Below are 23,337 nucleotides of genomic sequence, written 5' to 3'. Positions count from 1 at the left end.
TTTAGTCTTCTAGCGTTTTCTATCTCCTTATTTAGTCTTCTAGCGTCTTCTATCGCCTTATTTGGTCTCCTAGCGTCTTCTATCGCCTTATTTAGTCTTCTAGCGTCTTCTATCGCCTTCTATCGCCTTATTTAGCCTTCTAGCGTCTTCTATCGCCTTATTTAGTCTTCTAGCGTCTTCTATCGCCTTATTTAGTCTTCTAGCGTCTTCTATCGCCTTATTTAGTCTTCTAGCGTCTTCTATCGCCTTCTGTCGCCTTATTTAGCCTTCTAGCGTCTTCTGTAGCCTTATTTAACATTCTAGCATCTTCTATCGCCTATTAGCGCCATACATTTTCTGTTTTAGGTGACAGCGGCTTAGAAACTAGTCCTCAAGTAATGTAATATCGCCAAGGTGAATGTGCCTTTTTTTATCAGCAACTATTTTTAGAGTAAATAAAGAAACATTGAGTGAGTGTTCCAGTGAAAAAATTTTATACTGAGGGTTGATGCGATGTCTTTCTCGGCTTAATTTTGGGGGTCTATAGAAAAAAATCGGTTTGAAAAGTCGTCCTTTGAAATATAATATTGTGGAGGTTCATTCATAGTCTTTTACGTCCTCTTGTTTGTTAGAGTGTAATAGGTCGAGATAATCTTCCGAAACTCATAATGACCTCCACCACCACCATTGCTATCACCGCCATCACCACCACAACCACACCCACCACCACCACCATCACCACCACAACCACACTCACCACTACCACCATCACCACCACAATCACACCAACAACAACCACAACAGCACTCACTCAGACAGACAGCAGCTTGTTGTAGTATCATATTTCGCAAAGCCAGGAAGAGCAAGACGTGATTAAGCCTAGTGAATATCGTATTACACACACACACACACACACACACACACACACACACACACATACACACACACACACACACACACATAACCTACCCCTTCCCACCTACACACACACACACACACACACCTGTTTTCCTCCGACAACTAATAAAAGAAGGAAGAAAAACGAAGTGACGGGACAAGCAAAACACAGCAAGACAAGACAATGAAGCTATACGCAGCGTGAGACATTTGCATTCATATCACCGCGGGACGGGAGTATTACGAGGCGCCGCCAGATGTCAGGAAGCGTGCGTGGTGTCGCCATCTCCTGCTTGGGGAGAGAGATGTGCAATTTCAACATACACGATCCAACCTTAATTAATATACGCCACTGTAATATTATGCTTGCCTGAGATAGAGAGACAGAAAGATGGCAGGGGAGGAAGAGGAAAGAAACAAGGAAAGAAAAAGGAAAATGGGTAAGAAGGGTAAAGAGACGAAGAGGGAGATAGGAAGGAGGATGAAGGGTGAGGGAAGAATAAGAACAAGGAGAAAAAGGATGACGGGAGAAGAGGAGGAAAGAGAAGAAGAGGGAGAGAGAAAGGACGATTGAGGGGGAGATAAAGAGATTGGACAAGGAGGAGGAGAAGACGACGAGAAAATAGGAGGAAACAGACGAGATGGAGAGAGAGGATGGAGGTAAGGGAAGGAGGGAGGGAGAACGGAGGAAAAAAAAAAAACGAAGAAATTTACATAGATATAGGAAGATGTTCGGACAAGGACGGCGTGAGAGAGAGAGAGAGAGAGAGAGAGAGAGAGAGAGAGAGAGAGAGAGAGAGAGAGAGAGAGAGAGAGAGAGGGAAAAAGATTACATAGGCACTAATAAAAGATGTTCAGAGCTGGTCACCATACAGGCACTATGATCCAAGGTAAATGGTCTGTCCTTAAGCCTACAGGAAGATAAATATGGATATGTAGGTTTTCTCTAGCATTTAGTTTTCCTCAAATTTCACCGCTTCTCGTTTCCTCCCTTGCTATATTCCTTTCCCTTTAATTTTGTTTCCCAAGACTTCACAAGATAGAGAACGGTCTTACCTTTCTCTTTCTCTCTTCATTCATACCCTTTTCTTGATTTTTTTTTTCCTCCAAACTAATTTTCTTACTCTTATGTCACCGTCAATAATTTCTTTTCATTCCTACTTTCCTTCTTTTCTTATTTCTAGTTCCATTTCTTTCGCTTCCTTTCCTTCCCCTTCCCCTTTCCTTTTCTTTTTAGTTCCCTTTTATCCGTTTCCTTTCCTTCCCATTGCTACTTTCCTTTTCTTTTTAGTTCCTTTTTATTCGCTTCCTTTCCTTCCCATTGCTACTTTCCTTTTCTCTTTAGTTCCTTTTTATTCGTTTCCTTTCCTTCCCATTGCTACTTTCCTTTTCGTTTTAGCTCCTTTTTATTCGTTTCCTTTCCTTCCCAATGCTACTTCCCATTTCTTTCTAGTTCCAGTTCTCTCGTTTTTCCAAGATTTGACAAGATGGGGTACCTCATTTTCCCTCTCCTTCTTCCTCTCTCTCTCCATGCATATCTCTAACCTTCTTTTCTTAATATTCCTTCACTACACGTCCCTTGTTCTTGCTCTCGTTTCACCGTCCCTTTCTCCTCCTCCTCATCCTCCTCCTCCTCCTCCTTCTCTTTCTCTTTGCTATATCTTTCTTTGTTTAGCCAGTTTAATTCTGCCTCTCCTCTCTCTCTCTCTCTCTCCCTTGACATCGCCTGCAAGTCTTTTTTTTTTCTCGCATCCTCATTCAATCTTCCCCTCTACTTGTGTTCATTCCGTGTGTCCAAGTTAATGCATTGTCGTGTGTCCTTATTTCTTTTTCTCTTGTTCCCTTTTCGCCTTCTTCCCCTTTCCTGTTCAGCCATTCATTCCAGCTCTCTCAGTTACCTTTATTCTTTTTCCCGCTGGGTCACCTTCATTTCATCTGTCGCCTTTCTTGATTATTTTTCTTCTCATCTCTCTTCTTTTACCTTTCTTGTCCAGCCTTCCTTGACAGCTCTTTTACTTCTTTACTTCTATTCTTTCCCCCGTATGATAAGCTCTCTCTCTCTTTTGGCATCAGTCCGATCGATATTATTAGTATGGCAAGCTCCGTTCCTCATCAATTCCACCAATATTAGCATGCCAAGCTCCTCTCATCATCACTTCCACCAATAACCGGATTCTAAGATCAGTTTCACATCAGTTCCACCAGTAACAGTATATATGCAAGGCGCCTTTCCCTATACACAAGCTTTATATGATACACCTTTACGAGTTACGACTATATCCAGCATCGTCATTTTTTTTCCTGTTAGTAATAATATAGAGGAAAGAGACCAAGAAGAAACGTATTTGGAAGTTAATGACGGAGGAGGTGATGATGCTGGTGAATAGATGGAGGAGGAGGAGGAGGAGGAAGAGGAGCATGAGCAGGAGGAGGATTAGAAAGCGTTGTTGTTGTCGGACGCATGACCTACGGCGACGGGGAACAGAGACGTGCAAGGCGAGAGGGAGGGAAGGAGGGAACAAAGGAGGTGGCGAAGGTGAGAAGCGGGGCGGGACGAAGTAATTACATAATGTTGATGTTTCATTAAAGCCCCTCGTCCATTATCCCTGGCAGTGGTGGTGGTGGTGGTGATGGTGGTGATAACAGCAGTGAGTGGCAGTGACTGTGAGGAGGGAGATGAAGGAGGAGGATGAGGAGGAGTAAGAGGATAAAAGGGAAGAAGAAAAAGGAGAGAGGGAAGGAGTGGTGGATGAGGGGTGACTGCGTGTGTGTGTGTGTGTGTGTGTGTGTGTGTGTGTGTGTGTGATAAATAAGTTAGATAAAACTGAGAGAGAGAGAGAGAGAGAGAGAGAGAGAGAGAGAGAGAGAGAGAGAGAGAGAGAGAGAGAGAGAGAGAGAGAGATGACGCAGTATAGGGAAAAGGAAGAAAGAAAGTGGTAAGAAAAGCTAAAGAAGAAAAAAAAACAATGAAACGGAAGATGTGAGCGACAGGCAGGAGGGAGGAACAAACAAGGGGAGAAAGGGAGATAACGGGAGGAGTGGAAAGAGAAGAAGAGAGGAGAAAAGAACGAGGACGAAGAAGGAAATGGAAGGAAATGAATGTCTGAGGGACGCTTACAGAAGGGGAGAAACAGAAAGGAGTGAGTGAGATGAGAGAGAAGGAAGAGAGAGAGAGAAAGATATGAAAATAAGAAAATACAAATAAAAGACAGAGTTTGTGAAAGATGTAGAGAAAGGGGAACCATCAGAACGGGACTCGAACTGGTAGTACAGCAGGTAAAGTTACTGAAAAGAAAAAAGGGCGACAGTAGTAAGAATGAAAAAGAAAGGAAGGAGAGGAAAGAGAGGGCTGGCATACATAGGAATACATAGGAAGAACAGACACCAGAAGACCTATCGGAATAACTAGGAGATAGTGGAAAATAAGGGTTAAGAGAGAAAAGGACGAGAAGGAAGGAAGGAAAAGGAAAGAAAGGGAAATATAGTATGGAATTATAAGTAGAATGTGTAATAAAGCGGAAATAGCAGAAAATAAGAGATATGAGAGAGGAAAGAACAATAGGGAAGAGAATAAAGAAGAGACGAAGCAGAATAGGAAAGAGTGTGCTGGTATAGAATGGGGTAACTAGAACAATAGGTAAAAAAAAGCGGAAATAGTAGAAAATAAGAGATATGAGAGAGAAAAGGACAATAGGGAAGAGAATAAAGGAGAGACGAAGCAGAAATAGGGAAGAGAGGGTTGGTAAAGAATGGGGTAACTAGAATAATGGGTAATAAAAGCGGAAATAGCAGAAAATAGTAGATATGAAAGAGGAAAGAACAATTGGGAAGAGAATAAAGAAGAGACGAAGCAGAAATAGGAAAGAGTGGGTTGTTATAGTATGGGGTAACTAGAACAATGGGTAATAAAAGCGGAAATAGCAGAAAATAGGAGATATGAAAGAGGAAAGAACAATTGGGAAGAGAATAAAGGAAAGACGAAGCAGAAATTGGAATGGCATAGAATGGGGTAACTAGAATAATGGGTAAAAAAAAGCGGAAAGAGTAGAAAATAAAGAGATATGAGAGAGAGATACGCCCGCCCATATTAATAAAAGCTGTCCCTTCCTTCCTAGACCATTCCATCGAGATCACTTCCAATAATATCACTCAGCCAGCCAGTCAGCCTTGCCCCGATCCCCGCAACAAGCTTTCCATGAACCACTCTTACAGTTCAGTGGCTATATCCAGCAATTATTTTCGTTTCCTGTTAATCGTATGGGTCGAGTATGCCAAGAAAAATGTAGTTGCGGACTGGCTTCCGTGTAACTCTCGATGTAAGGGGAAAACAGTTGAAAAGCCTCCGTTGGTTTCTGGGTTATTGACAGTTGAAAGGGAGTGAAAGAGAGCTTTTTGGAAGTCGGTCGAGAGGAAAGGAAAGAGTGAATGGAAAGCGAGAGGAGAATGAGAGGGGGAAGTTAAGGGAAAGCTGATAAAAAAGAAATGAGAAATGACGAAGAAGACAGACAGAGAGAATGAGAGAGAGAGAGAGAGAGAGAGAGAGAGAGAGAGAGAGAGAGAGAGAGAGAGAGAGAGAGAGCAAGCAAGCAAGTAAGCAAGAAAGAAAGAAAGAAAGAAAGAAAGAAAGAAACTGGAGAACGAAAAGGATAATGATGGAAGTGAAAGGAAAGCTGATAAATGAGAAATGAGAAAAAGGACAAAGAAGACCAATTAAGGTTATAGGAAGTAGAGAGTTGACCAATGGATGGGAGAAGGGAGAGAAAAGAGAATAAAAAATAACAGCTTGTAAATAGAAATAAAAAGGAAAAAAGGAGAAAGAGAGTCAACCGTATTCCAAACTCAGCCTTATTTAATAGATGACTGTTATAGTTAAATTAGAATTCACGGAAGCTATTGAATTATTTTTCGCCTTGATTGAATGCTATATAATTTAATGAGAGCAGCATCACCGCCACCACCAACACCACCATCTCCTGCTCCTCCTCCTCCTCTATCTCGTCTTCTTCCTCTATCAAAGAATTTCTCACCACCAACACCACCACCTACCTCCCTTTACCACTTAAGAAGGAAGGACACCACCACTAACAAACTTTCCTCCTCCTCCTACTCTTCCTCCTCCTCTTCCTCCTCTTCCTCCTCCTCCTCCTCCTCCTCTCTCCTCCTCCTCCTTCACCACCACCTGTTGTAATCCATCAAATAATAAAAGTAAATACGAAGCAAACCCCCAAATTAATCTTCACAGCTATCATTGATATAATCATACAGAAATTACTTTAATATGATTATCATATGTGATTGGATTAACGCTAGATGATTTATTTGTTTGCCATTTTGTGATATTGAAAGAGAGAGAGAGAGAGAGAGAGAGAGAGAGAGAGAGAGAGAGAGAGAGAGAGAGAGAGAGAGAGAGAGAGAGAGAGAGAGAGAGAGAGAGAGAGAGAAAGGTGAAAGCCCAAAACACCATTAAAGTTAAAATTTTTCTTTTTTCTCCTTATCGAAACTTCTGAATGGGAAAAAGATGATGAAGATGATAAAAATGATGAAGATAAAGTACAGGTTGTGATTGTGATGATTCAGGTTATAAGGATACGTTGGATAGTGTTACGGTGAAAGGAATCGTGAAGATGTAGTAAGTCTAAAGATAGTGACGTTAGTAGAGGTGGTGGTGGTAATATAGGCGACTTTATCTCATTTATAAGTATAGTGACAAAGGTGAGTAGTTAATGATGTAGATTGTGATGGAAGATGATGAGGGTGATGATGGCGATGGTCGTTGTGAAGTCAAGTTGAGGGATGGTGGTGTTGGTGTTGATGGTGATGACTGGCAACTGGTCCTGATGGTGATAATTGAATATGGTGTCATGCTGATGGTCATGTTTGAAGCTGAAGTGATTGGCGGCTATAAAACATTTCAATTAAGCGTTTTCAATAAGCTTTTGGTGGTGTTTTTTGATAGCTGAAATAGGTGGTGGTGGTGGTGGTGGTGGGGTTGGTGGTGGTGTGTGTGTAGGGTAGGAGAGGGGGTGGAGAGAGAGAGAGAGAGAGAGAGAGAGAGAGAGAGAGAGAGAGAGAGAGAGAGAGAGAGAGAGAGAGAGAGAGAGAGAGAGAGAGAGAGAGAGAGAGAGAGAGAGAGAGAGAGAGAGAGAGAGAGAGAGTCAGATGGAATCGTTTTCATCGATCTACCGCCCCCCCCAAAAAAAAAATCCTACCGGAAGTCAGTGAATATCTCTATGAATCGTAAAAAAAAAAATATATATATATGTTCCCTTTATAATTATTTACGCAATATTCGAAACTTTATTCAGATTGCGATGTGCGTGCGTGCGTCCGTGCGTGCGTGTGTGCGTCAGTCAGTCAGCCAGTGCGTGCAAGCTATAAGTCACACACACACACACACACGCACACACACACACACACACATTTTATCTTCTCTGTTCCTACGCCTCTTCTCTGTCTTCCTCCTCCTTCCTCTTCTTTCTTCTATCTTTCTTCCTTTTCTTCTTCCTCGCCCTCTTCTGTCTGCCTGTCAAGTCCTTTCCCTTCCTCTGTACTTATTTCTTCTTAAACTCATTCTTCTTCCTATTCTTAACTATCCTTACCCTATCTTACCCTTCCAAGCCCTTCTTTCTCTCCTTCTATACCTTTTCCTTCTAACCCTATCCTACTCTTTGCTTTTCATATCCTGTTTATTGCTAACCGCTAACCCTCCTTATCCCATCTAACTTTTCCCTTCTGTTTCTACCCCTTGCTGTAACCTCACCCCAGCCTCTTATTCATCTCCTATCCCGTCTAACAGCAGCTTATCTTCCCTTACCCAATCCTACCTTTCCTTTCCCTTATTCCTTATTCCTCACCCCACCTTCCTATTGATCTTCTCTCCTTTCTGTACCTTATCCCTCCTTGCTTTATCCTACTCTTCGTAAACCTTTCTTCTTCACTACTCACCTCTCCCTCGAGCCTCACCCCACCTTCCTCTTCCGTCCTCTCTATATCATCATCACACGAAGAGCTTTGGGTATTCACATTTAGATTACTGAACACCCAATCTTACTCTTCATAACCTTTCCCTTCTCTATCTTGCTCTCTAACTCTGTCATCATCCTCTTCATCTCTCCTCCTCTCCCGCGCCTGATATTAGTAATTCTCGGACGGAAACATGATCACCTCGGGAGAAAACAAAATTAATGCGTCCCTGTAATTGAGGTTAATATTATAAGTTGCACCGGAAACTTGAGGGAGAAACACAAGTATCAGTAGGAGTGATAAAAAGAGTGTAGATAGATGGATTGATAGTTAGATAGATAGATAGGTAGATAGATAGATAGAGTTAGATAGATAGATGGATGGATAGTTAGATGGATAGATAGACAGATAGATAGAAGGACAAAGAGATGAAAAGACAGATATAGAAACAGATGAATAAACACATAGATAGAATGACATAAATAAATAGATAGATAGATAGAGAGAGAGAGAGAGAGAGAGAGAGAGAGAGAGAGAGAGAGAGAGAGAGAGAGAAGGATCGGTAGAGACATAGAAAAACAGATAGGTATAAATATAGATAGAAAGAAAAACATAGATAAAAAGATAGATAGAGATAGATAGATATTTATCATTTCAACCGCTGCATATCACTGAATCGATTATCATAACTATTTCAAACTAAGCAACCTTACCCCCCCCCCATCCACCCCCCTACCCCCAAATTCCTCCACCCCACCCGCACCACCACCCACCCCGCACACCAGGGAAACCTTCGAATATTCCCCGGACACACACACACACACACACACACACACACACACACACACACACACACACACACACACACACACACACACACACACACACACACACACACACACACACACATATGACGCGCGGCTGTGAATCGATCCGGTAATCCCTTTGGCTCGCTGCTGCCTCGCCGGGGGTTTCATTAATTTATGATGAATTTTATTGCACCGCCGCGGCCTGCAATGGTTTCGAGAGTCCGTTGGGGGAAGAGAGAGGGAGAGGGAGGGTAAAGGGGAATGTGAGGATGAGGGAGAGGGAATAGAGATGGTGAGTGTAAGGGTGTAAGAGCGAATGGAAGGGAAAGGTTGGGGGAAGGGTGAGGGAAAGAAAGGGACGGAACTGTAAAGAGGATGAAGGAAAGGAAAGGTGAGGGAAAGAAAGGGAAGGAATGGGAAACAGGGTGAGGGAAGGGAAAGGGGCTGGATGGAATTTTGGGGGAGAGGGAAGAGCAGGGAGGGGAATGGAGAGGGGAGAGAGGGAATGGAAAAGGAAGGAAAGAAAAGAAAAGGAAAGGAAAGAAACGGAAAAAAAATGAATGCAAATGAAGGGAAAAAGGAAAGGAAGGGAAGGGAAAGGAGGGGAATGGAAGGGAAGGAAAGGAAAACGAAGGAAAGGAAAGGAAGAGAAGGGAAAGGAAGGGAATGGAAGAGAAGGGAAGGAAAGGGAAACGAAGGAGAGAGAAGGGAAGGGGAAAGAAGGGAAAGGAAAGGGTAACAGATAGGTAGGGAGAGAGGGGCATAATGATTGGTGGTGGTGGTGGTGATGGTGGTGGTGGTGGTGGTGATGATGGGATTTTGGCGGGATTTTGGAGGGATTGAAGGAGCGAAACTGCAACGCAAATCTATCACGCGTATTTTTTTTTTTTTCCCTTTTTCAGTTTATATTCTTTTTTTTTTTTTTTGTCGCGTATCACAGAACCGTTTTATTTTGATTATTTTTTCACATGTTATTATTCATTTTTATTTTAGCGTATTTTTATTTATCATTTCATCATTTTTACTTTCATTCATTTTTTTTCAAGTTGGTAATTTTGATTTATTTATTTTTATTTTTTATTTATTATTTTTTTTTTTGCTTTACTGTATAAGAGGTGTTTGGTATAAGTGTTTAAGTAAGTTGATAAATATATATAAATCATCGTTTGGATACTGTGACTTCTTTATATTATTTACTTACATATTTACTTACATTCTTTTGCACTGTATTTTCCCTTCCTTTAGAACCTTCACATGACAGTTTTACGATCACATAATTATATTCTTTTCCTACCTTTCTTTCTTTCCGTTCTTTCTTCCTTTCATCCTTGTCGTTCTTTCTTTCGTTTCGTTCCTTTCCAACCTTCTTTTCGTTTACTTTTCATTCACTTCCTTTTTTTAACAATTTTTCGATCACATAATTATATTCTTTTCCTTCCATTTGTTCCTTCCGTTCTTTCATCCTTCTCGTTCTTCCTTTCGTTTCGTTCCTTTCCATTCTTCTTTTCGTTTTCTTTTCTTTCTAAACCTTTTTCTCAACAGTTTTACGATCGCATATATTGCTTTTCTTCTATCTTTTCGTTCCTTCCGTTCTTCCTTCCTTTCGTTCTTCCTCTCGTTTCGTTCTTTTCCATCCTTCTTTTCGTATTCTTTTCCTTCACAACCTTTTTTTCTTCAACAGTTTTACGATCACATATTTCTCTTTTCTTTCTTCTTTTCGTTCCTTCCGTTCTCCTGTTCTTTCATCCTTTTCGTTCTCCCTTCGTTTCGTTCTTTCCCAACCTTCTTTTCGTATTTTTCCTTTCACATCCTTTTCTTTAACAGTTTTACGATCATATATTTCGCTTTTCTTTCTTCTTTTCGTTCCTTCCGTTCTTCCTTCCTTTCGTTCTTCCTTTATTTGTTTCGTTCTTTTCCATCCTTATTTTTCGTTTTCTTTTCCTTCACGACCTTATTTTAACAATTTTACGATCACATAGTTATATTCTTTTCCTTCCTTTCGTTCCTTCCGTTCTTCCTTCATTTTCGTTCTTCCTTTCGTTTTGTTCTTTTCCATCCTTCTTTTCGTTTTCTTTTCCATTGCAACCATTATTTGTTTAACAGTTTTACGATCACATATATTGCTTTCCTTTTTTTTCGTTCCTTCCGTTCCTCCTTCTTTTCATCCTTTCCCTTCTTCCTTCCGTTCATCCTTCCTTCCGTTCTTCCTTTCTTTCGTTCTTCTTTTTCATCCTTCCTTTCGCATCCTGTTTTGGTGTTCCTGTACGAGTTCTCTTTAACCACTTTTTCTATTCTGTTCCCTGGCTTCACTTACCTTCCCAAATTTACATAATGGATCGTGTTAATGTGCACTTTCGACCTATTCTTCTTTACACCTTTTTCTATTAACTTTTTTTACCCTTCATCTTTTTTCCTTCATCTTTTTTCCCTTCATCTTTTCTCCCTTCTTCCTTTTATTCCTTTCCTTTTTTCCCTTCTCCCTTTCCCCTTCATCTTATTTCCCTTCTCCCTTTTTTCCCTTCTTTTTTTCTCTTCATTTTTACCCTTCATTTTTTTCTCTTCCTTTTTTTTCTTTCCCTTCTCCCTTTTTTCTCTTCCTTTTTTTCCATTCTCCCTTTCCCCTTCATCTTATTTCCCTTCTCCCTTTTCCCTTCTCCATTTTTCTCTTCATTTTTTACCCTTTTTCTTTTTTCTCTTCCCTTTTTTCCTTTTCCTTTTTTCCCTTCTCCCTTTTGTTCCCTCATCTCTATTTCCATTCATCTTTTTTCCTCCTTTCTCCTTTTTCCAACTTCTTTGTATTAGGTAACATGTCCTCCCAAGCCCTACCTATGCCCTATATTTTTTTGGCACACTATCCCTTCCCTTCGCCACTCCCCTCATCCGAATTTCCATAAAACTCTGCTGATGTGCACTAAATTTCCCCTCTTTTTTCTTTACCTATTTCTTTTCACTGTTTGTCTTTACGCTGCTCTGCATGTTCGATTTTTTTTTTATTTGTCATTATTCTCTACTTGCGTTGTCTTTTCATCTGTTCACTTTGTTTTTACCTGTTCCTTTTTACTGTTTATATAAATGCTGCTCTGTACGCTTGAATCTTTGTCATTATTCGCTATTGGTCGTTACAGAAGTCTTGCTCATCACTCAGGTTAATGTACTTTCTCTTATTTTTGTTGCTGTTGTTACTTCGTGGTCACAATAAGAGAAAATATATCAACATTACGTAGTTAGAGCTGCTTTTTGTTACTGAAGTGCACATAGAAAAGAAAAAAGAAAGGACCGACAGTGAATTATTATTGGTACAAGTGACGCAAGAGAACAGACACAGACAGACAGATAAATATACAGACAGACAGACACAGAAAGACATATAAACAAACAAACAATGAGACAAACACAAAGACAAACAGACGGACAGACAGATAGATAAGAAAACACACACACACACACACACACACACACACCCCTAGACCTTGCCTCCCTCCCCGCCTACCTACCCTCCCCGTCTAATCCTCCCGCCGTGGAGGAGTTTCAAGTTGCCGAAAAGCTCAGATCTCTCAAACTCAAAAGGTCTACCACAACTCTAAATTTACCCATTAAGCTTTATCAGGAGTTTTCCTACGAACTTGCTACCCCACTTGCCTCCATCATAAATGCCTCCCTCACTCAGAGCAAATGCCCCACAGATTGGAAAACCTCATTCGTCACTCCCATCCCCAAAGTCACCAACCCCACCTCACTTAATGAACTAAGACCCATTGCCATCACTCCAATCCCGAGCCTGCTTTGTGAAGACTTTGTATTTAGTTGGGCATATGATACTATTCATTACAAAATTGATCAGAGGCAGTTCGGCAACGTTAGAGCCTCCTCCACAACACATTGCCTCATTAGTTTCCTTGACTTCATTCTAAAAAACCTGGAAACCAGAAAAACTTCCTCTGCCCTCGCCTTTATTGACTTTCGGAAAGCCTTCGACCTGGTTGACCACACCACTGTCATCACCAAGGCCATAAACATCGGCCTGCCCTCCCACCTGACATCCTGGCTGGCGGACTTCCTGACGCACCGGCACCAAGCTGTGCGTCATCAGGGCAGCACATCCACCCTCCAGCCCCTCTCTGCTGGGGTGCCACAAGGAACGCGCATGGGGCCTCTTTGTTTCCTTATTCTGATCAACAATGCACTGTTAGACGCCCCTCATCGCTGGAAGTACATGGATGATTCTACAGTGGGCATCTCCATCAACAACACAGCCCCAGACTACACGCTCCTACAACACATTCTGAGCCGACTGCAGAGCTGGACGCAAGACAACCACGTCACCATCAACACCAACAAGACGGTGGTGATGCATTTTCACACCTCCACCACTGCCATCCCACCGCCAGCCCTGGAGGTTGGCCCTCACCAGCTGCAGGTGGTTGAATCCACCAAACTACTTGGAGTCACCCTGGACAGCAAGCTGAGCTGGGGCAAGCACGTCACCACCATTATCAGGGGGGCTTCTTACAAACCTTTCATGTTGAGGCGCATGAAAGCACTTGGAGCCCCCCAAAGGACGCTTAAGGACCTGTACACCACCTGCATCCTCCCCAGACTCCTCTATGCCTCTCCTGCTTGGGCTTCCTCCATCAACAAGACCCAGCAACGCCAATTAGAGAGAGTGCAAAGGCGTGCTTGCAGACAGATTCTGGGCAGTGCTTACACTAACTACGAGCATGCACTCACCCAGCTGAATATGCCCACCCTACAGGACCGATACCAGACAAACCTAACCAAATTCGGCAAGTCCCTCCTCCACAACCCCCGTCATAGAGATCTACTCCCACCCGCCCTCCCTCCCCCCACTAGACCCACAAGACACCACAATATTCTCGTCCCGGTCAAAACTCGCACGGACAGATATCGGCTTAGTGCGATACCGACGCTTGTGAGGGCCATTAACACCTCCATGATCACATGACCCCTCCACACACACACACACACACACACACACACACACACACACACACACACACACACACACACACGCACACAGATAGATAGATAGATAGATAGTTCATTGACCACAAAGTGAATGAACATTAAATATATAGGAAAACATTGCAGTCCAAAATATAAATAACTACACACAATAAAATTTAAAAACAAAAGAACTATGAATACTAAAACTCAGATGTGAATCGAGCATACACGACATTGGAACGTTAAAACAATAGCACACAATAAAATCTAAAAACAAAAGAACTATGAATACTAAAACTCAAATTTGAATCGAGCATACACGACATTGGAACGTTAAAACACAAGTACTAGAGACATTTAAGAAAAGCATAAAACACACAGTCATTCGACAGAAGAATACTAAAACATGCGAAAGCTAGGAAAAATTATACCAAAACACACACACACACACACACACACACACACACACACACACACACACACACACACACACACACACACACACACACACACACACACACACACACACACACACACACACACACACACACACACACACACATATATCACCCTTCCCCACTTCCCCCATTACTCACCACATGAAACACATTGTATGGTATTTTTGTGTATTTTCAGCCTTATTGCTTCCTACAAATGAATAAACCATTTGTTATTATTATTATTACACACACACGCACACACACACACACACACACACACACACACACACACACACACACACACACACACACACACACACACACACACACACACACACACACACAGGACGCGGATCGAGATTGCGAAAGGGAATTTGTTAGGAGTGATAATTGTTACGATAATGGACACAAGAGCATCGTATTGGTGGTGGCGGTGGTTGTGGTGGTGGTGTTGATGGTGGTGGTGAGGGATTAGGTGATATAGGAGACAGGGAAAAGGAGGGGGGAGGGAGGTGGTGAAGAGGTGAGTGAAAGGGGAGCAGGAGGAGGAGCAGGAGGAGGAGGAGGAGGAGGAGGAGGAGGAGGAGGAGAAGAAGAAGCATGGAAACTTGGACGATCAGGCAGTCTAAGCCTATTGTCTCATTGCGAGGGTGCCTGCTTTCAGAGATTTAATCAATCCGTCAGCCACAGGAGTCGCTTGCTGGAAGGATTAAAGCTCTACTGAACGTACGCGTGGATACGTTTAGTTCACTTCCGACGCGGCAAAGTGACGGTCAGCGCGATTCTTGACGGAGTTGATTGTTTCTGCATTGACCCCGTCTGCAGGAAGGTTGTTCCAATGGCGGACGACTCTGTTCGAAAAGTAACTCCTGCCGATATCCGTAAAGCATCGCTGGATTAGAATTATTTTACCGTTGTTTCTTGTTCGCGGGTTAAATTGTAAGGAGGAGGAGGAGGAGCGTTGGTCTAGCAGTCATGTGGGTTTTACGACTTGGTGCGAGAGAGAGAGAGAGAGAGAGAGAGAGAGAGAGAGAGAGAGAGAGAGCCATGACAAGAGGGTTCAAACTCTGGTAATTACTCTGTTCATGGTCAAGTGAGATGATATAAAGGAGGTATACGATGAGCTCCCCTCCGGGCACCATGGCACTGCTGGGGACGCTCCTTTCAGCTGGAGCAAGGCTGTTACCGGCCCACCGGAAAAGATGCCCCTTAACAGAAGCTTCAAATTGCAGGATGCAACTCAAAACCCGGTCAAGAAAATTATCAGGCTCAACTTCCAAAACCTGAACAATTTCGTCAAAATTCGTGAGCTGTATTGTGCCTACGACTACTTCAGGTATGGCTTCCCTCTCTCAAGCATTCGTTCTGAGCTGGAAAACCTAAAGGAAAGAGCAGTGAAGCCACAGAAAGAGCCAGCAAAGGAAGCAGTAAACAAACTGCCAGAGACTCAGAATACAGTAACAGAGGAAGCAACAGATGCAGACAACAAGAACAATGAGCCACATCATCTCACAGGGATCCTCAAGAAAGGAAAGACGGCCAGCACCGCTCATAAATGTCTCCGCCTTAACTTCCAAAACTTGAACACTTTCGTCAAGGATCGTGAACTGTATTGTGGCTACGACTATTTCAAGTATGGCTTCCCTCTCTACAGCATTCGTCCTGAGCTGGAAAGCAGTAAAGCCACAGGAAGGGCCAGTAAAGGACGCGGTAAACAAACACAATACACTACACCAGCAAACAGTTAGAGCAGCTCGCTGTGCACAGATGAATACCACTATTGAAGGGAAGTGTCCTAAAGGTATCCTTAGGAAAGAAAAGATGCCACGGTCCACCTGTCCAAGACATGTGCGCTTCAATCTTGGTAACCTCCGCGCCCCCGTTAAGGAACATGAGCTGTACCGTGGCCACGACTACTTCAGATACGCCGCGCCGCTCCAAGCCACTCAGTCTCACAACTTTACCTCGAGGCCTCACCACCAGCACGTTAGATCCGCCTCTAACTCGCTGCGTGGCGCACCTCAGCACTTCGGGAGGGCGACACAGCGGAGCAACGACTCCTTTCAGCAAAACAGTGGCCGGTATGCTGCACAGAACAACACTAACAGCCGCCACTCACAGCACCGCCATCACAACTCCAGCAGCCACGTCTCGCCCAGATACGAAACAACGCATTTCTACGGAAGACAGACACATCTAGGCACCAACTCCCGCAGCAGAAATCGTGTCAAGAGAGGCGCAAAGCCGAATGATGGCGATGCACAGGGCGAGTACACAGAGTCGTGATCAAACTCAAATGTTCAGCGACGTACAGGTGACGTACGTTCCGGGTGCATTTCTCAATTCCCGCTGAACAGTAACTGTCGTTGATTGGTGATAACAGTGACTGAGGAGTGCCAAGAAGCACCACAAACACACTGAGAGGAACGGCTCGCCATCTGACTAGAATCATCATGCAGAGGAATACATCCCATGGAACGGTGCCACTTCTACGGAACAAATTGTTCAAGAGTGTCGCATCTATGGGGAGTGTTTCGATGCATGTGTGTGGTTACATTTCTTATCGTATATTTCAAATGAAAAATATAAAGTACTGTCTTACAAAAAAACTTAGGCAGGGATAGCAGGGTCGTGTTCTTCTTCAGAACAGGAAACGTCATGTAAGGACTTATCTAGTCTCTCTCTCTCTCTCTCTCTCTCTCTCTCTCTCTCTCTCTCTCTCTCTCTCTCTCTCTCTCTCTCTCTCTCTCTCTCTCTCTCTCTCTCTCTCTCTCTCTCTCTCTCTCTCTCTCTCTCTCTCTCTCTCTCTCTCTCTCTCTCTCTCTCTCTCTCTCTCTCTCTCTCTCTCTCTCTCTCTCTCTCTCTCTCTCTCTCTCTCTCTCTCTCTCTCTCTCTCTCTCTCTCTCTCTCTCTCTCTCTCTCTCTCTCTCACTCTCTCTCTCTCTCTCTCTCTCTCTCTCTCTCTCTCTCTCTCTCTCTCTCTCTCTCTCTCTCTCTCTCTCTCTCTCTCAGTTTTTATGGTCTATTTTACCTTTCTTTTGCTTCTTTTTCCTTCATTTTACTCTATGTCTTTTATCATACATTATCCCTAACACGTTTCTTCTCATTGTTCAACTTTCGCTCATCCCTTCTTTTGGTCTTTATCTATCTATCTTATCCATCTCTTTCTTGCTTGCTTAAGATGTCCACAAATTTCATCAGCTAACGAAGGCAATCACAATCAACACAAGCGTGAGCGTGCATCACTAAATTTGGGCGAAGAAAGAAATCGTATTATTGGAATTCTTAAAGTTGGAATTACCATCCGAATAAGCTCCGGCGTTCCGTAATGTGACTGGGACTGGCGGCGTGATTACTCTGTTCATATTATTCATCACGGCGCTGTGTTGTTCCGCGCAGTACTTATTTATCTAGCCGTCTGTGTCCTGAGGCTGGCTGGGAACGCTCGTAACTTTGAGCAAGAGAAACACTGCGTCGGGAAGGGAGGCACGTGGCAGAGGGAACAAGGGGCCAACTCGCACGCACCTCAAAACCGCTCACTCATTCTCTCAGTTCGATGCACAGTCGTCCTCGGGCACTCCAGACCAGAAAAATGCCGCTGAAACCCTTGAATCACAGACGTTTTTAACTGAAACGTTGTCCAGACCCCACAATGTAATGTCACGCTTATACAAGGGCTTCAAAACCATTTAGCTTGACGTATCATTTTTCTTCGGCAACCTAGGCCAAGAAAAGTGAGATACCCTTGATTCGCAGACGTTTTTAGCTGAAGCGTTGTCCAGACCCCACCATGTAATGTCACGCTTATACAAGGGCTTCAAAACTATTTAGCTTGACGTACCATTTTCCTTTGGCAGCTCAGGCCAAGAAAAGTGCCTCGGAAAACCTTGAATCACAGAGATTGGTTGGTAACGCTTTGTCCAGAGCCCGCAAGGCAATATCACGTCTATAGAAGGATCTCATAACCGCTTAGCATGCCACACAGTTGTCATCAGGTAGTTCAGGCCAAGAAAAGTGCCTCGGAAACCCTTGAATCACTGAAATTTGTTGGTGAAGTGTTGTCCCAAAGAGCCCACAAAGCAATACCACGTCTTTAGAATGACTTCATAACCATATAGCTTGCTGCACAGTTGTCATCAGGTAGATCAGGCCAAGAAAAGTGCCTCGGAAACCCTTGAATCACTGAAATTTGTTGGTGAAGCGTTGTCCCAAAGAGTCCACGAAGCAAATCCACAGCTATGCAAAGGCCTCAGAATCATTTAGTTTACCACACAGTCATCCTCAGGCAGATAGAGCTAAAAGTATCTCGAAAACCCACGCATTGCAGAGTTTAATTGGTTAACCCGTTGTCCCATGAGCCCACGAGAGCATTATTACGTCTATTCAAGTCCCTAAAATCCCCATTATCCTTCAGCTTTTATATGAGCCGTAATTTGCGGGCGATTATTTGTCTCCCTTCCCTTCTTTCCCTCTTCTCTTCCTCTTCCTTTCGCCTTCCTTTCCCCCTTTCGTCTCCCTTCCCTTCCTTCTCTCTTCTCTCCCCCTTTTCCTTTTCTTCCTTCCCCTCCTTCCCTCTTCTCTTCCTTCCTTCTTCCCTCTTCTCTTCCTTCTCCCCTTTCTTCTCCCTTCCCTTCCTTCCCTCTTCTCTTCCTCTTCCTTTCGTCTTCCTCTCCCCTTTCCCTCCTTCCTTCCTCCTTCCTTCTTTCCCTCTTCTTTTTCCCTTCCTTCTTCTTTCCTTTTCTTCCTTCCCTTTTCCTTCCCTTCCTCTTCTCTCCCTTTCCTTCCCTTCCCCTTCCCTTCCCTTCTTCCTTCCCTTCCTTTCCCTTCTTCTCCCCTTCCTCCTCCTCCTTCTTTCTTTTCCCTTTCCCTTTTTTCCTTCCTTTCCTTCCTTCCTTCCTTGCTCCTTGCCCTTCATCACACGTCGCACACTCTAGATTCCCCAAGGCGTGCAAACCTTCTCGCCGCGACAACCGCCATCATTGGTAAGCCTCGCGGGACATTTCCTATTCCACGACTCCACCGACCGACCGCGGCAGAGCGTCAGAGCGTTCCGGAAGGCGCGGTGTTGATCCTCCTCTGCCTCCCAACCTCCCAAGGATCACGAATGCTTCCTTTCCTGCGAGGCCGTATTCTCGGACGCTTTCGATTCTCACTACAAATATTTCCCGTGGCCATAAAGGAGGTTAGTCGAGTTTTCATGAATGTTTTTTTTTTCACGTTCATGGTGTAGAAGCCTTGTTAAACTATTGCTAGAGTAATAGAACTCTCACAACAACTATTTCCAAGGGCCACGAAGGGGATTGTTCAGGTTCTAATGAGTATATGTTTCACGTTCATGGAGTCGAAGCCTTGTCAAATGATCACTAGCCTCATTAAACTACCCATGGGAATACCAACACAACCTATAGGAAAGCCTCGTCAAATATGGGTGTGTTGGAGAATATGGACCATGGCGTATAAGCCACAAAGATTAATATGTATTTCTAAGTATTTCAACTCCGTAAAGGCGAGATGGAAATTAATCACAGGTTATATTAAGACATCTTTCGTACCGCATCAATGACCATCAACGAACGGTCTTCAGATACATCAAAGCATCAAGTTATAGGAGTGTTTCTACCTTAGCCAACTCTGTGACGGCGAACAGGAGGAGGAGGAGGAGGAAAGGAAGCAGGCACGAGTGTTGGCAAGTGCTACCAAGTGTTGCTTAGACTAACGCGGGCCAAGAGTGAGTGAGTGAAGTGTAGCCGTCTAAGGAGGCAAAGAGGAGGGCGCGAGGAGTAAGGATAACAGCTGGAGGGCTTGGGAAGGGGTGAAGGAGGAGCTGCTGGTGTAAGACGGAAGACGTGTAATTGGGAAGAAGTGTGAGAAGGGGACGAAGGCGAGGACCGAAGGAGGAAGGACGAGGACAAGAATAGGGGCGAGGAAGAGGTTGTTGATGAGGAGAAGAAGGAAGATAAGTGGATGGGAAGGTGAGAAGGGGACGAGTCTATACGAGAAAAGGAGGAAGGAAGAGGAAGAGGAAGAAGATGTGAGAAAGGGACGATCAAGAGGAAAGGAGAAAGAATGGAAAAAAGAAGTGTAGATGTGAGAATATTGATGACAGAATAGAGTAAGGAAGAGAAAAAGAGAAGGGTGGGAAAAAAGAGATATATAGATAGAGAAAGAGATAAAAATATTGGTAAAGGTGGTGGTGTGTGTGTGTGTGTGTGTGCGTGTGTGTGTGTGTGTCTGTGTGTGTGTGTGGTTTTTCAGATTCCATGCAGAGGCACTCCAATATAATCACGTGTAGGTCCATCTTTTTTTTTCTTTCTATATTTGTCCGATGCAAATGAATGTGGTGGTGGTGGTTGAATGTGAAGAGGAAGAGAGGGAGAGGGAGAGGGAGAGGTGAATAGGGAAAAATGAAAAACAGGAAGGAAAAAAAATAAAGGAATGTGAAGAGGATTGAGTGATGAGGGGGCAGGGCAGGGCAGGCAGAATACGCGTGAAAATGAAGAGATTGAGAAGTGAGGAAGGGAGGCAGCAAGAGGAGGAGGGAGAGGTGAATAGGGAAAAGAAAAAAAGAAGACGAAATATGAAGGGGAGGGGAAAAGATGAGTGAACAGGGCAGACAGGAATAGGAGTGATAATGAAGATATAAATAAATGATGGAAAGAGGAAGAAAAAAGAGAAGGAGGAGGGTGAGGTGAAGAGGACAAAAGAAAAGAAGTAATAAAAAAGCAATACGAAAAGGGCTAAGAAAGGCAGGATAGAAAGTGAGAGAATGAAGAGATAAGGAAATGAAGGAAGGAGGGAAGAAAGGAAGGTTGATGAAAGGAAGAATGAAGGACAAAAGAGTGAAGATTCAAGGAAGAGAAAAAATGAGAGGAGAAAATAACTGAGAGAGGAAGGGACGGAAGGAGGGTGATAAGTAAAGAATGCGGGAGAGAAAAACAAGGAATTCCAGGAAGATAGATATAGAAGAAGGCCATAATGGAGAGAGAGAGAGAGAGAGAGAGAGAGAGAGAGAGAGAGAGAGAGAGAGAGAGAGAGAGAGAGAGAGAGAGAGAGAGAGAGAGAGAGAATAATGAAGAAGAGATACTAAGCGAGAAGAATATATTTTTAGGACAAACGCCTATATACAGACACATAAAAATAATAAAGCAGGTAAATAGGAGCAGACAAGAATAAACTAGACTAAGAAAACGGTAAGAAAAAAGGAAATCGGAAAGCTAAGAAAGGAGACCGTCTAGGATGAAAGGACTTGAGGAATGAAGAACAAGCAGGAGGAGGAGGAATTAAGACGAAAGGGTGAATAGAAGAGAAAGAAGAAGGGGAGAGAAAGGAATAGTATAAGAAGGTGAAAATGTTAGAAAGTGAAGCGTAAGGAGGAGAGTGGAAAGGAATTGAAGGGTAAAGAGATAAAAGAGGAAGGAAGAGAAGTGAATGATAAAGCGAAGCGAAAGGAGGCGAGAGGTAAACTGACGGTAAGGAGATAAAAGGGAAGAAGAAGGATGAGAAGGAGGAGAGTGGTAAGGAATGAAAGGATGAGGAGACAGTAAAGAATAAAGGAAAGGAGGTGAGGGGTAAGGAATTGAAAGGTTAAAAAGATATAGGGGAAGGAAGAGAAGATATTTTTACACCCCCCCCAACACACACACACACACACACACACTTACAAGCACCCCCACACCCACACCCACACACACTTACAAGCACCCCCACCCCCACACCCACACACTCACATACTACTCTATATTGCGTGTCTATTTGTATTTGCGGCACCATGGCTAGACATCGCGCGGTGGAGCAGCTGGATGGGAAAGGGCCGTGACGCAAGCTGGAAGAGGCAGGCAGATTGGATACCTACATAGCAGGGGCGACTCGACGAAGGGGCAATATACCGCTAGAGGAGAGGCTTCCGTATCCAACACAGGTTTTCCATCAGACCAGAGTAGAGTGACCCGTCCCCTCGTCCTGACCTGAAACCCATCTCCTTCACGCGGCTATCGATTCCACTCTTATTCCCGTCCTCCTCCTCCTCCTCCTTCCCCTTCCGCCCATACAAACCCCGTCTCAGCCTGTCGTCGCCCGTCCAGCCTCCAGCCACCATCAGGCCGGTCGCTGCTGTGGTCGTATTCAGCTCACGGCTCTGAGGTTTCCGTCTTGGCCGTCTTGAAAAACACTCCCTCACGCCCGCCGCCGATCAATCTTCCGCTACGGTTACTCTTTTTCAGTCGTCTTTTCTATAACTCTTGCGCGGGATTTTTTTTTTTTTTTTTTGGGGGGGGGGGAGGTTGTTGGGAGACTTTATTTTATTAGATTGTCAACGGAACTTTATAGCCACTTTGTTGTTGACCTATATAGTTTTTTTTATTTTTCACTGTCACGTTGTTGTTGTGGTTGGTTACTATATTGAAGAGTTTTTTTTTCATGAGTTGTTTTTTTTTGAAGAATTTGTTTTTTTAGATTGTCAACGTAACTTTATACTATCTAATTTGATTGTTGAGCTTTATAGTTTGTTCTATGTTTTTTACTGTTAGCTGCGTTGTTTTTTACTATATTTTAAAGTTTATTTTGCTGGTTTAATAATAGACTCAGTAAGCTAAATAGTTGTTGCCATATAAGTTTCCTGCAAAACTATAAATGATAAAAATATAATGACAAGAATGCTATAAAGTTCAATATATTTTCTTACAATTTTCGTTTTCTTTTGGACCATTTCTTTTTTTTCTTTTGCGAACATTCTTCATTTTTGTGTATCGCTTCGTCTCCCTCCTCCTCCTCTTCTTCTCCGCAAAGAAAGAAAAAGAAAAAGAAAAAAACAGACGACGGCGGAAAAGATGAATATCGAAATATAGGTATTGCATTCCGCTTTGAAAAACCTCCAAGACTTGCGGAAAAAGAACTCGGATCCCATACATCTCGAAACACGGCACTTCATCGTTGTCTGCGCGCGAGGGGACGAAGAAAAGAAGTCCTCCCAGTGTGTCTTTTCTGGCAACACTATAACGGTCACATTCTTAATCATTTCGGCGCCCAAGCACACATATTTGACAAGGCTTTCGTAAGAGGAGTTTGAGGCATTTCCAGGGGTGGTTTCGTGGCCTTGGTGGTAGTTTAACTCTTCTTCTGTACCGTGAACCAAAGGAAACACGCACTGGAACCCGATTGATCTCCATTACGGCCTTTGGAAATAGTTAACACACAATTGACATGGCTTTCGTAAGAGGAGTTTGAGGCATTTACAGGGGTGGTTTCATTGCCCTGGTGGTAGTTTGATCCTTCTTCTGTATCTTGAA

The sequence above is a fragment of the Eriocheir sinensis genome, chromosome 10, assembly GCF_024679095.1.
Source record: "Eriocheir sinensis breed Jianghai 21 chromosome 10, ASM2467909v1, whole genome shotgun sequence".
NCBI lineage: Eukaryota > Metazoa > Arthropoda > Malacostraca > Decapoda > Varunidae > Eriocheir > Eriocheir sinensis.
Note: the sequence above shows the minus strand (reverse complement) of the source record.